Source organism: Stylophora pistillata, chromosome 2 (genome assembly GCF_964205215.1).
Source record: "Stylophora pistillata chromosome 2, jaStyPist1.2, whole genome shotgun sequence".
In the NCBI taxonomy this organism is placed as follows: domain Eukaryota; kingdom Metazoa; phylum Cnidaria; class Anthozoa; order Scleractinia; family Pocilloporidae; genus Stylophora; species Stylophora pistillata.
Window position 1 is genome coordinate 54,225,384 of NC_142520.1, and position 14,494 is coordinate 54,239,877.

The following is a 14,494-nucleotide window of genomic DNA, read 5'->3' on the forward strand; positions in this document are numbered from 1 at the left end:
TTCATTCTCTTTAAAAACAAATATTTCTCAAAAGGCTAATTCGGCTGCTTTCCTCCCATCTCCTTTCATAAAATTCTCAGCATTTTTATTAAACTCTCAAACCTGCTTTGACTTGAAAACACCTTCAACTTCATCTTCTAATTTCAGTTCTCCTTCGTTGGTTGTCTCTTCCTTTAAAAATTGAGAAATATCTGCTCCACACATTCTGCCAACCACAATCTTTGCTACATCTTTTGAACATTCAACCAGTCCTGGTTTACTCTCCTTGGTCAACTTCCAGTTCTTGACAGCTTGGTCAACATCAATTTCACACTTTGAAGGATCCACTTCAATCCCCTCCGTACTCTGTTCTTTAGGGTCAAATGGAAGGCCTAAAAGACTCTTCTTCAGACTGGTTTTACCAGCGCGATCCTGACCAACCAGTATAACACGACCACGGTAAACTTGTACATATCCATGTTTTAAAGCCTCTTCATAAGCCAACTGTGCTGCTGTTCCTTGCGCTCTTTGTCTATCCACATGGTCTAATTAAAAAAGTCATCATGATTGAGCCAAAGGAAAAAGGCTAATCAGAGGAAGTTGTAATTATTATAATAACCCTAAAGGAAAAGCAATTTCTGTTTTTATAAGTTTCAAACACAATGTGAAAAAGGTCTGATAAGTCAATTTAATTACATGTCCTTCATGCATAAAGTTAGAAACTATGCTAGTATATACATGTAAAAATCTTTGCATCGGTGAGTTAGGTAAACACATACAATATGACTATTATAAACTGACTCAATGAAATGAAACATTAAGAGTAAATTGATTAAAATGTGACTGATCAAACTAAACAAAGGCAATAATTGATGTCAATTCTGCCAAATGGTGTTTGGAAAACAGAAAGAAAAATCACATTCCCAAAATGTAGCAATTGATAGATTCTAAAATATTACAAGGGCAGCATAAATTATGGTGTAACAATGATCAGAATTACTCCTGACCAGTTAAGACAAAAGTTTTATTCCCAATAACCTGAACTCTCGTTTTAAAATCATATTAGTCCATAAATTCTGTATGATAAGCTAAATGTTGTTACATTCTTAATAACTTCCAATAAAATAAAGCAAAAATTATGGAGTTACAACTTACAGTACTACATTCCTGGATGAGAAATGATTTGTAATAAACTTAATTCTTCCTTTTAAAATTAAAATCAAATAAACAGAAAGCAAAAATTACAACAGCAATTCCTACAACTGTGAGATAATTTGCAATAAACTTCTTAATTTCCAATCAACTAGAAAGCAAAACTTACAACTTACAATAATCCCTTACTGTAAAATGATTTGTAATAAACTTAATCCCTCCTCAATTCCCTATCAAATTATAGTACACTCAGTGTACTATAATTTGATAGGGAATTAAAGTATAACTAAGAAGGGAACTTACAGTAGTTCAACTTAACTTTCAATGTCAGCCAAATCGTTAAAATAAACCTTTCAAAATATAACTAAAACTTCCAGTACAAATGTCATGTATTTCTAAAGTGATACAACCTTTGTTCGATCATACAGTATAACTGTGACAGCATTTACTTCATTATTCTACTCAGGATTTATTATAAAACTATTGTCAGCTGCCTGTAATTATCAGTAACAAGCAGCATAACCACTTGCAAGTCAACCATTAGAACCAATTTAGTAAATAATGCACATGTCACAACATTAATGTGAAGAGGAATTTCCTTTACTCACCTGGGACATCTGAATCTACTTCGTGAATCTTATCCTTTAGCTCCATAACACTTCTCATTCCTTCAACTGTAAAAGGATTCCCTCTCACATGCAAATATTCTAGTTTCTTCAGCTGTTTTATAGCTGGACTCAACACAGTCAACTGGTTGTCACTCAGCTCCAGTCTCTCCAGCTCCACCATCTCCCCAATACCATCAGGGATGGTGGTTAGTTTGTTACGTGAGATGTCCAGCACTCTGAGTTTCTTTAGCTGTTTTATAGCTGGACTCAACACAGTCAACTGGTTGTGACTCAGCCCCAGTCCCTCCAGCTCCACCATCTCCCCAATAGCATCAGGGAGGGTGGTTAGTTTGTTACGTGAGATGTCCAGCACTCTGAGTTTCTTCAGCTGTTTTATAACTGGACTCAACACAGTCAACTGAATGCCAACCAGCACCAGCATCTCCAGCTCAACCATCTCCCCAATACCATCAGGGATGGTGGTTAGATTGTTATGTGAGATGTCCAGCAGTCTGAGTTTCTTCAGCTGTTTTATAGCTGGACTCAACCCAGTCAACTGGTTGTCACTCAACCCCAGTCCCTCCAGCTCCACCATCTCCCCAATAGCATCAGGGAGGGTGGTTAGTTTGTTACGTGAGATGTCCAGCACTCTGAGTTTCTTCAGCTGTTTTATAGCTGGACTCAACACAGTCAACTGAATGCCAACCAGCACCAGCATCTCCAGCTCAACCATCTCCCCAATACCATCAGGGATGGTGGTTAGATTGTTATGTGAGATGTCCAGCAGTCTGAGTTTCTTCAGCTGTTTTATAGCTGGACTCAACACAGTCAACTGGTTCTCCCTCAGCCACAGTTTCTCCAGCTCCACCATCTCCCCAATAGCATCAGAGATGGTGGTTAGTTTGTTATATGAGATATCCAGACGTCTGAGTTTTTTTAGTTGAGTCAAACTTGTAGGGAATATTGACAGCCGGTTTCTTCTAACATCAAGTTTCGTAAGATTGTTTAGTTTTCCGAGATTTTCAGGTATTGTTGTAAGTTTATTCAATGACAGGTCAAGTTCCTCCAACTCAGTCAATTCAAACAAAGCTGCAGGCAATTCATGCAAACTTTGCTTAATGAGAGCTAAACTCTTTCCTACCATCTTTCTTCTTAACTCTTCTTTAGAAAGAAATTCCATTTCATTCATGGGAAACTGTCATAACAAAAATAAAAGCTGTCATTAAAGGTGAGTAACTTAAACTAACTTGCTTTGGCATTATAACCATTGAACCAAAAATGGAAAAAATGAGGTTTATAATTTAACTTCTAGTAAACCAAACTAATGAGTTATATTTTATTCCTCTAAGTACAATCTTTGGAAGCCATCCACCCTTCAGTGTTCTTTTAAACACTGAGTAAACACTGCTTATTTGTAAGAGCTCTAGTTATTTATTTTCATGTCAGACATTTTGACTTAAGTCTCACTGTATAATTTTTTTTGTCAAAAAATAAACTGCTTGCGTTATACATGTTAACAACAAGGCTATTACGAACAAGAAAATACTTGAATTTTAAAACAGAGTTCTCCTGACTCTTTAAAAACAACATGAAGATTACTTTTATTGTAAAGGTTAATATCTAACAGGAAAGAAATCATTAGTGCAAATCTATGGTTGGTTATGTTTGGATATGATAACTTTAAACAGTTGTAATATAAACCAAAACATGAATGATTTCCAAGCTGAAAATATTCAAACCAAGTGGCTATTTCCAGACCTGTCACTTCATTTTATCCCCTGTTAATAACGTTTTCATTTCCAATTGACACAGAAAATTACTCAGAAGATGATCCTGATTCTTTAACAGAAACTGATTTCATAAGTCCTTTTCTCTGACATAAGTTATTGTTTGGAATACGAAAAAAAAAAAACAGAATAAGAGCCTTTTTGTGTTTAATTTTTTTTTGTTTTTTAATTCTTTTTTTTTTCTTTCTTTGAAGAGTTTGTCACCCAGCATGATGCTTTTGAGACAACAATCTTCAATTTATGATACATCTTGCATGAGATCTAGGTCAGCAACAGTTGTTGTACACTTTATGTCATGTAATGATGTGGTTGATGCGATAAACAATTTAATTACAAAGAGTAAGAAAACTGATAATAATTTTTTGTTTATGTTTAAAGTATAACTAAGAAGGGAACCAGCTTCACAAAGGTACATGATGAACTTGCTTGGAAGCCTCTCAGTATCAGGAGAGAACTACATACATATAAGCCAATTTTACAAAATAGTCAAGAATCTTGCTCCACATTATTCAACTGAGCTATTGCCTAAACTGCGAAGTGGATACAAATATTTTTGTCTTAAATCAAGAGAAAACTTCACTTAATTTCCTTGTAGAAAATTCTACATTTCAAAAGTCTTTTTTCTCCACCCATTATCACTGGCTAGAATTGTCTGGACATAGTTGTCCCAAACTCTGTATCTCTTCCCACTTTGAGATCAAACCTGGTAAATTCTCTTTCTGAATACTGACACTAAGTTATACGATTGTTCTGTTACATGGCATGCATCTGTTGATCACACCTACCTCAGACTGGGTTTTTATTGTCTTTGAGAATATCTCTTGAAAATTAATAGCTGTGCATCATCTATATATTTCCCAGTGCAGTTTTGATGCTGAATTAGTGAAATACTCTTTCTTGTTTTTTTTCTTAGCTAGCTACACTGAGCTCAACGGAATGTCCTAATTCTACCTCTGCTGCAAATATTCTAGGTGAAGCATGGTCACTGAGCAGCGATGCATTAGGAAACTACATTTGTATTGTATGGTATTGAGTCTGTAAATTACAATGTCAACTGTGGTTTTTTTCACAAAGTACAAAGTTTGATAATTAATACTAATGGCTTCTCAGAGACCATTATTTGATTGTTTAAATAATAAACCCCTCTAGCGTTGTAGGTTTAACGCATTGTTATTGCCAATGAAGGGTTGTTTGTGTGTCTGTTTGTGTACCTGAATAAATTGGATAAAAATTTGTAATAAATTATTGTAATCCCCTCCTTAAGCCTAGGTGATTTTGGGGAAAACAATGAAAAATGTGCTTAATTAAAAAAAATTAATAAATAAATAAATTCAACACTCACTGGAAATATTGCAGTTATCATGTCAAGTTTACACACTGTGGTATGTTGATTGAAAGCTCTAAACAAACAGGTTTTTCATAGTAAGTCCAATGTATAATAATCAAAGATATTGAACACAAACAGGGAAGTATTTGTTGCTTTCGCAAACAAGAAACAACAGGCTAAATACTGGAATCACAATTTTTTGGCTTGAAATTCACATTCAAGTATGCTGTGGTTTCTACATCTTATACAACAAAAGATTGTTAATAAATCAAAAATGACTTAGTTCAAAAGTTTCTAAGAATTTGACTTATACCTTTTCACTTGTGAATTACCGAAGCAGAAAGCGAGCAAGTATCACATACTAAGTGACATTATAACGGCATGAAGATCATATAATCATGCCAACACTTGGTTACTTTAAAGACCTTGGCGATTGCGAATACATTTCTAACTTGCATCTGATAAAATTAATGAAGTACAATCCGCGGGAAATCAAGCGAAAATTTTGTTATCAGTTTAAACGCTCTCATTACTTGTTGTGAATACTAATCAACGCTCACCAACTACAAGACAGATAAAATAATGATTAGAGCTAATTGACGTCAACACGATCAGAGACAGTTTCTCCCGTGCATTCCAGTTCCAATATTGTCCCGTTAAAAACGCTATCATAACTTAAAATCACTATTTTCCTCTTGCTGTTGCTTGGAGTTTCTACTTCAACTCGTCTGTTACAGAACATGATCGACTGATTCCTGCAAGATCGTATGACGAAAGTGCTCTGCAACTGACGAGCGTCGTTAAAGTACGAACAACAGATCAAAACCCAGCAAACTTAGAATACAAAGGGCAAGAAAGAGTATTGGAGATACCAGAGAATTAGATTAACCTGACGGGAAATGACTGCAAAAACACTTGAGGGGAAACGACTTCAGTTGTATTATCTTTGTTCGCATTTCAGGGGTCTAGCGAGGCTACGGTTTACACAAATAGGCTAAATTCTCATCTGTGTTGAACATAATACTTACGTCTCACTTACTGCGGCGAATTATGACGAAATCAAAGACAGACGGTGAAATATTTAGTTGTTCGGCTGCTAGTAGACACTTTCTAACTCGCAAACTAGGTTCGATTTACAGCACAATGCTCCTCACATCTCACGCGACCACGCATGGTGAGTAAAAGGGATGGTCGTTCTAATTCGCTGCGCTCAGACGAACGTAAATTATTTTCTCCTTAAATACTATATATAGAAATACAACACCAAAGGAATGATGGTTGGATGCTCAGGCAATCCAAGCTGACATTTATTCATACAATTGACGAAAGAATATTACAATTAAGGTACCCTAACTGCTACAATCCCAAATTATCAGTTATTTCTAGACTCTCAGATACGTCTTCAAGGACATACATGTCTTTAGCACAGTCCGACTTCCAGCGATCATGTAATTTAAGTAAACGTTCCGATAAGCTGGTGCTGTTGCTAACAACAGATGTAGCCCCTCCCGATCTTAAGCTATGCAGGCCATACAACTTGTAGTCCAAGCCAAGATCCTTAAGACAACTCTTAAATACTTCCCCACATCTCGTATACGAGAGCTTGCTTCCATATAACTTGTAAGTAATGGAAGATTTGAGCAATCTTATAGGTCTAAAGAGTGGCAAATTGCTGTTAAGATCTACTTTAGCCATCAGAATGTATCTTTCAAGGAGGGCAACAGCTAGGACAATATCTACTAAACAATCTCTTAATATAAACCTTATTCCCTTCTCTGTAAACGTCATTCTTGGCACCGGGAACAAACACACACAAATGATTAGGCAAAAATTCCAGATGGCTAATCAAAATATTACGAACTTCATCATAGCGAAGAAACCTCACGAAACCTAACGAGCACATGCAAGCTAAACGCAAGTCCTTGAGGTTAGCTGATGGACCAGCATACTTATCAATGATTTTCTTAATAATATCGGCAGGGATGGGTTCCTTCTTAGAAACAGCTGGTTTGGTGCGTTTAGCTGCTTCTAACAAATTATGGCAAATTGCTGCCTCCAAAGGAATGCTAATGATGCCAGGAATAAAGGAATGAAACCATTTAAGGGCTGCATGTGTCAACCATAGTGTTGCATAAGACTTGGATCTAACCGTATACCTCGTGAAGGTAAGCAATTACAACCGAAACCGAGAAAGGAGGCGACAATTGAATACCGGAGAAATTACACCATCTTGAGAACTTGACGATTTCTTTTGTATATCTTTTAACCGTGGAATCCGCCTTAGACTTCATTAAAAAGGTCAGAAGATCTTTGGTGTTTGGTTTCACGTGGTCGGAGATGTTCTCCCAATAACCTTGAGTGGTAAACATCTGATGAAAACAAAAGAAAACAAGACAAAAGAGAACGGAAAACATTTAAAAGAAACGCCGCAAACTAAAATACAAGATTCAAAGCAACAACCGGTCTCCGAAAACAGGCCAGCGCCACCTTTCTATCGTATGCACAAGCGTTCTACTACCACATAGCTACCTCAGAATATAAGCTGGAGACGATAAAGTGCTCCCCTAATCCGAGGCCAGCGCCCTCTTGTCGATGTATAATCGGACAAGCGTCCTTATACCTACCAAACAAATCTCAACTAAATCATTACTGATCATCCTAAGAGTTACAGAGACCCGGTGGTCAAGCAATCAAAACTTCATACGGACCGCTAACATTTGTCTAAAAAATCTCTTAGAGCCTAACAACGAATTGGTGTTCCGACCATGCTTCAGAACAGTCCTTCCGCTGAACAACTTATAATCTATGACAAAACTAAAAAGTTTTCCGGCAATGATAGGCCAAAAATACGACGAAGGCCAGAATGGTACGACTAAAGTAGCTACTGCCTTGGATATATACAAATAGTGAATTGTTCTATGGATTAGATTTACCGGGGGAACAACGAGGCAATTTCCCCTGTCAGATTCTGAACGAAGAAATCCACTCCGCTACAACCTGTATTCCAAAATCTTAAATAAAACTTGTTGATTTTCTTATTATAGAAATTGGCAAAACAGTCCACTGTATGTCGCCCCCAAGTATAATCCAGGAATTCAAAAAAGGAACTTGTGATTTGCGAATCATCTACATCAATAATACGACTAATGAAGTCCGCCCTATGAAGCTTAGTTGGGGGAATCCATTGTACTTTCAATTCGATTTCAATGATTATCAATGCAAAACTGAAAAATCTTAAAGGCATAACTTGTAGATCTTTCCTCATACTTCCAACTTGGATAATTCTACAAGCATTTTGACTGTCAGAAAACCATTTGATGTAAGCGCCTTTAAGAAGGGGCAAAAATGACTCAAGAGCAATTATAATAGCTGTTAACTCCTTTTAAGTAGAACTCATGCCGCAATCGTGTACGTCCCATTGCTTATGACATATCTGTTCACCGTTGACATTTAAATGTACACCACACCCTGTGGCACTAGCGTCAGAATAGACGACATATTTAGATGGCCTGAATGGGCAGTCTACAATAGTTTTCAAATTCAGTCTGTCTAAATTGGTTTCCCAAAACTCAATTTCTCTTACACAATACTCATCTAAAGTAAACTTCGAATCCCAATCCTGCGCTGCTGCGACAGCTATTGAGCAATATCTGGTCATAATTCTGGATATGCTCCCAAACACTGCACCGGCGGAAATAATCTTACCCACTAGGGAAGCCAATTCTCTAGCGGACAACATATAGTGTTTTTGAGACATTCTTTGAACGGAGCCCGCAATACTAGACAAGCGTCTATCCGAAATTCGCATAGTTCCTTGACTAGAGTCCCATACTATACCTGACCACTCGATGACCTGACAAGGAGTCCCCTGGGACTTCTCGTCGTTGGTAATAAAACCGGCTTTCCATAAATCAGATCTAAAGGAGACCGCTAACGCTGCACAGGAAGCTTGATCCGAATCAGTTAACCAACCGTCGTCCAGGAATAAAGCAATACTGATCCTATGGATCCTCCAATATTTTTCGATTGCCCTAAGGCACTTGGTAAAGATAAACGGGGCTGACGCCAATCCAAAAGGTAACACGGTAAATACCAAATACCTGAACCCAATATCACCTGAAAACTTCCACGCGAAACCTAAGAAAGTCTGATGATCTGGACAAATATCAATATGATGGTAGCCACTCTTTAAATCAAACGAAATCATGAACGCTCCCTTCTGGAAATAAGACAGAGCTATCTTCCAGTCTTCGTACTTGACTCTTTCTTTGGTAAGATACTTATTAACGTACCTTAAGTCTAAGATTAATCTCTTCTTCCCGTTGGGTTGCACAGATGCAGATAGATGGTTAACCACATGAGGGGGAGCTTGGACTTCTACCCCACGATATGAACGCAAGAGCTCTAAGATTGCTTCCTCTACAACTGTTTTTTTTCAAGACCGCGTAGGAGGCGGCACATCGACCGGAAAATGGCTATCCTAATATTTCGGTCAGAGACACCTTATGGTGAACATAGCGACGTGGTATGGTTTTTTTTTACTCCAGACATGCCTCTTCATCCTAAAAAATTCACGAAAACTAAAACGAGCGTCGGTAGCCGTGAAATGGCGGTTATTAGTGCCCCGAGTAGAGACAAGTGAACTTGCTCATGGAAAGCGCAAAAGAAAGCAGGTCCATATTAATTTTATAGATTTGTATACGAAGGATCGACCTATGGTTTAAGTAAACGGGACCATTTCATTTAATTTGGAGGCCATGGAACGCTTTTGAAAATCATCAATATTTTAAAATCCAAATACCGCATTTCGTAGCAAATTTTCAATTATCATTTCCCCATGCGGTATAACTCAGAATCGGTTCAGGTTAAGCTCATGATAAGTGGAAATAGTGTTGTTTTCGAGGATATAAAAATTAGTTTGGGCTTTTCATCTCCGCACGGAACAACCAGGCTGAACTTTGTGAAAATCGCAACATTGGCATTTACGTTACGACATAATCTAATTAGGCATCCTGTGGTTAACTCCGGAATTCCAAGCACATTTTAGTAGTTAACACTGTGTTCGATCAGGAAATCAATACAATAAGCTATAGTTAACGACGACACAAATCCTGTACACGAAGTAATTTGACCCTATTCGGCCCGGGCTTTTTTGGATCTTTTTAGACCGGGAAGGGAGGCGAATTCCGCCTCCCTTCACCTCCGTAACTTCCAGAATATTTGAGCAATGACAATGAAATTTAGAGGGCATATAGTATAGACTAGAGGATAAGCAAACTGATGAAAGTTTATTTCAAGGTTTTAGTGTAACACAACAGTATAAGTCATGCAATCATCAAAAAGTTATCACAAAATATAAATCAATAATATAAAAATTTCCACGGGCTCGGATCGCGGTCTATTACATGAAAATTAGACTGAATACATTTTATAGCTAACCAGTAATTTTTTAAAGCAGGCTAATTTCATTATTAATAAAGGCTTTTTAAACCTGACAACAACGCTCTTGTCGACACATCTACCCTCTAGAAATTTGCAAACCTGCAATGTAATCAGAAAGATTAGATAATCCACTCTTGTTCTCAGACACTGACAGTCATCCCTGAAAGCGTCTCGTAAGATTTCGCAAAATCAATGTTTACTGTACTGATTCACCGAGCTATGTGTCGCAGTATTGCAACGTACAGCTAAATGGTCTTTTTACGTAAATAAAACGAACTGGTGACCTCAAAACATACCTCCTCAACTGCGGCAGCCATTGTCGTCCAAGGAAACATCGTGCGTGACAGCCGATTACGTGACCTCACAAGTTTCCCATGATCGAGCGATAAATGTTTAATTATCGCCCGATGATAAATATTATCGCCCGATAATAATATAAATTATTGCGCGATAATGATAAATTAAAAATTATCGCACGATAAGTTATCATTTATCGTGCGATAACGTCCACCTATCACGGGAAAACTTCCATACATCGCGCGATAATTTCCATTTATTGCGCGATAATCTATCATTTATCGCGCGATAAAAAAAAAAAAAATGTGGCATGTCCCTTATGGACCACCGCACATTTAGGTTTTAAGAAAGTTCTAGGGTAAGATTGAGTTTCATTGTGGAACTGAAAGAGGACAAGTCAATCATTTATACCGGTACATCAAATGTTCCTTGCCGAAGACGTTGAAGACGGGAAACAATCTGACGCTAGTGTAGATGAAACACTCTCAAGCGTTTGTCACCCAATGCTGAAATTATTTCAAACTTGTTCCCATCTTGTAATTCTGCGGCCATGAATATCCGTGCATAAGGTTTTTAACAAACTTGTCAATGTGATAATTTTTCTTATCAATAAGTCATCGCTATGAGACTAGCTAACTTCGCAGCAGGAATCTCATGCAGACAGAGATTGAGTGATATCACATACTTAGAAGAGCTAATAAGCAAAACACACACAAAAAAAAACAAATAGCTACAGCAGAGCAAAGGAAAGAGAGATAAAAATTATGAAAAAAAAAAGAAGATTAGGGAAAGGGTCAAAAGTCAGAGTAAAGACGAAACAGAGGTAAAGTACAAAATGACTGAGAGAAGAATACCAAGGTAAACTAATACAAGCAAAGAATCTTAGTTGAATTCAGAGAGTTCTTCCCAATTGAGAGTTTTAGTTACAAAACTCACGGAAATGGAAATCAACCTTTTCAGGCGTTGGTTAGGCTAGAAACTTTTCGCAAACTAAAACAGCTGTGTCGAGAAAAAGGTTATGCATTTGATACCTAATGTCGTGGTGTAAAGTCATTTCTGAACACCAAGAGGCTGTCAGCAATACCAATGTTTAGGCGATAGTAGATCAGATTTAATTTCAGATCGAGCGCCAATTCTTAACACACCCTCCAGCGATCGGACCAGATCGCCCGTTCCAGGCATCACTGTTCTTTAGGCGTTGGATGAAGGAGAGTGTCACAAAAATGCGGTGCATTCTAGAAGTGTTATCCAGTCATACTAAAGGAATAACGCGCTAGCCTGATAGCAGAATTAGGCTTTTTTTCAGGCTAGTTTTATTACATTTTTCAGGTTTTCTTTTCTAAGAATTATTATTTGGAGGAAGTTTTCCAAAATGTTACAGAGGCCCGGTCTAGTTAAAGTGCCAAAAAGGCACTGCACGTTGTTCAAGATTTTTTTTAAATTTGTGGTTTCCTTGCAGGTGGAGGAGGACAGGGGAGCGGGAGCTCGAGAGAACAGGGGGCGAGAGAGGGAGAGAAGTGGGAGAACAGGGGGCTGGAAGCGGTATCTACATGTCGGCGGGAAGCGAGAGCAAAATGCAAGAAAAGCAACGTTAATTGTGAAATTGGTAAAGATGCGATACTATTATTCAATGGTCGTTTAGAGCTAACTGGAGAAAGATTTTGCCAGATCCTTTCAGACTGCCGAGGTGAATGTGATTTGGAACCAAATGAAACTGAAGAAAATCAAGAATGTTATCTTGACTCGAAGGAAGAAGAGGCTGTAACCAAAACTTGGAGTAAGAAGAGGCCAGTGCGGCCTCCCCGGCGCATGGAAGCTGGACTTCAGTCTAACCTTAAAACTTTCCGCAGAGGTCTAAAGAAGATTTCAACGTATCGAAGAAATCTGATAATCATTCGAACAGGACTGTACAATCATGCTTCACTAGCACTCAAACTGAACGCTCAAAATGCAAACGGGCGGTTCAACAATTGATGTACTAGCTACGACTAGTTACTTACGTCAAAAAGGGAAAGCAAGCACGAACAGATGAGAAGCAAACTCGAAACGTTACGTCTGCCTCTCGACTTTTTTGTTTGATTTTCAAACGGCAATAGCTATTACATTACACAGTGAACTGAGACTTACGTCTCTATAATGAGATGTCAGAAGCGACGATCAAACTGTGATAACCCGATTAGTGAAACTTAGTTTAATTAACAAAACAAACCTGTAGTAAGTTTCATCGGGAACCAACGATCCCCCGCCAAAACAAAGGCCAGAAAATGAACAAGAATATTAAGTTTTGGCAGTTTGAAAGTTAAACCCGATTTTCTGATCCTCTTGATTAATCTTAAGACGGGAGCAACACAATGAAGGGCGGGAGTCGGGAGGCAAAGGGGCACAAAAGTACGGGAGGCACGAGAACGTGGCACGGGAAGCGGGAAACTCGGAACCCTTTAGCCCTCCCCCCCCCCCCCCCTCCCCACTTGCAGAGACTTCATGAGGCAGTCTTCTTTATTACGGAAGCTGTGTTTAAGAAGACAAACAGGCAATTGCCACAAAGAATAACTTCTTACTAACTTTGCGTGATGGCCGTACTGGTGATTACTGGCCCGAAATCGTCGCAGCACGGAACGAACGTAGCGAGATCCGTACAGAAACGACCGAGGACCAATACAGTTTGAACAAGTGATGTTACTAAAATATTTTATTGTGTGGCACTCGGGAAAACAATTTTATTAATTGTCACTAATGATCACGAGTTTGTCTTTTTTTTTTTATGTAGGTGTGGGTTATTAACTCAATCGAATTATTTCTACTTGGCGTACTAATTGACATTCCTTTTTTTAGATTTTCACGTTCAAAAGATGTTAAATCGGTGACCCCAAGGTGGGGAAGGGAATTTGAACTGGAAGGGTCAAGTCTTTCCAGTGGAATAATGGTGGTTAATTTTTCAATGTGGAGACACTAAAAGCAAATGGCTCAAAAGAGAGGGGAAGGGGAGGGTAGGAGAGGAAATAATCAGGGGGAAGGGGGTGCACTTACTTACTTTCGCTGTCAACAAACCATCACTTCTACATTCGATAAATCTCCGTATAAACTTTTTTATCTTGCCTCCCAGTCCCCGTCCCCGCCCATCTCCCATACCCAGTCAACGGTGTGGCTATGATCACGGGTGCTGTCTAAAACAGCTGCAGATATTCTTGGATTCTTTTTATCGGAAATTTAGAATAAGTATTAACAAAGCTGCATCGGGGGGAGAGCTGGAAGAAAAGACACGCTAATATCGCTAAATCGTGTCATAAAAGGCATATTTGTTTAAATATTTCTGTGATTTGTGAGCACTAACCCCTCTAGTTGGGTTTACAAGATGCTTATACAAGCACAGCAAGAATTTAGGAAATAAATCTACTACACCAACAAAATGTTTCAAACTTTCACTTTAAACTTTGAAATGTATTTACAAATGCTTTATCGCTCTTTATGGAAACAAAAATATTCCGCATAAACTTTTCAAGTTAAGTGTTTTCAAATTGACCATCCACCTCGTCCACCGTGCATCTCCAGTCTAAACCGAAATTAAAAATTTTTCTGTGTTTATAGAGAATTATATGCACCGTGACAACTACTCAATTTATCGAGAGAGACTACTTCCGAAAAGAAAACTTTTAAACTTCTGAAAGACTTTTTTTCTTCTTTCGTCCAAAGGCAACCGTTTGGAGACATCTTCACTCGGCCGGGTTTTTTTAAAGAGATCTGGGCCGAGTACAATAACTGTGTAGATAGCCTGTCTTTTAACCTGTAAAAACAAAAAACACAAGAGAACGTTTAGAAAGCAAAGGAGAATAAACTGCATCAAATGCCGTTTCAATCTAGCGGGCGATTAACCGTCAATTAGTACTGGAAAGAAGTTTATGAAA

General features: G+C 38.1%; 1 protein-coding gene, 1 long non-coding RNA gene and 1 pseudogene across 3 annotated transcripts in view; 1 reads left to right on the top strand and 2 right to left on the bottom strand.

Annotated features, from left to right (window-relative positions):
* Nucleotides 1-4,874, top strand: part of LOC148740383 (uncharacterized) — a 120,024-nt gene extending 115,150 nt beyond the window's left edge. Inside the window, exon 2 of the long non-coding RNA XR_015997164.1 lies at nucleotides 4,444-4,874. This is a non-coding gene — a long non-coding RNA (uncharacterized LOC148740383). The remainder of the gene's footprint in view (nucleotides 1-4,443) is intronic.
* Nucleotides 1-8,306, bottom strand: part of LOC148740388 (uncharacterized) — a 77,156-nt pseudogene extending 68,850 nt beyond the window's left edge. Inside the window, exons 1-4 of the transcript XR_015997103.1 lie at nucleotides 5,882-8,306; nucleotides 4,869-4,926; nucleotides 1,740-2,934; nucleotides 103-524 (exon numbers count right to left, since the gene is read on the bottom strand). The product of XR_015997103.1 is annotated as an uncharacterized LOC148740388 (transcript). The remainder of the gene's footprint in view (nucleotides 1-102; nucleotides 525-1,739; nucleotides 2,935-4,868; nucleotides 4,927-5,881) is intronic.
* Nucleotides 8,307-13,999: 5,693 nt separating this feature from the next.
* The window catches only part of LOC148740394 (uncharacterized), an 18,041-nt gene continuing 17,546 nt past the window's right edge, over nucleotides 14,000-14,494 (bottom strand). The window contains exon 12 of the mRNA XM_088750481.1: nucleotides 14,000-14,373. The gene's annotated coding sequence lies outside the window, so the exon portion shown is untranslated. The remainder of the gene's footprint in view (nucleotides 14,374-14,494) is intronic.